Here is a 463-nt window from a genome sequence, read left to right as displayed (position 1 = left end):
CTTCCCCCCCTCTCACCTTTGGGAGGGGGGTGGCTTCCTTTCACAATACCCTCTTTTCTTCTTTAGTTTGGCCTTTGCTCTTACTGAAAAACTTGAATTTACAGGACCTTTTAAGAGGAGCCCTTGGAAGCGAAGAGTTGAGTGTTTAGTTGTGCAAGTGCAAGTTCACCTGCAGCCACACGGAAAAGCTCCCCTGGCTAAAGAATACAAATCACTGACACAGAAAGAACAGAAAAAGTTCTGCAGTCACATCTTCGGTTCAAAAGCAGAGCAAGGTTAGACTGACTTTAAAAAGGTAAGGACGCAGTCATCCTTCTACCCTTCCTCTCCGCTCATCTTTCACGATACAAATTCCCTCATCAACTTATACAAAATTGCAAAATACCTACTGTAGCCTACTTATCAAAGAGGAGTAGTTTAAAATAATTTACATATAAAAACACCTTTACTGAAGTTAAGTGGA

The sequence above is a fragment of the Boleophthalmus pectinirostris genome, unplaced genomic scaffold (genome assembly GCF_026225935.1).
Source record: "Boleophthalmus pectinirostris isolate CB_2022bp ecotype Guang Dong unplaced genomic scaffold, ASM2622593v1 HiC_scaffold_12, whole genome shotgun sequence".
Lineage (NCBI taxonomy): Eukaryota > Metazoa > Chordata > Actinopteri > Gobiiformes > Gobiidae > Boleophthalmus > Boleophthalmus pectinirostris.
This window is presented reverse-complemented; position numbering follows the sequence as displayed.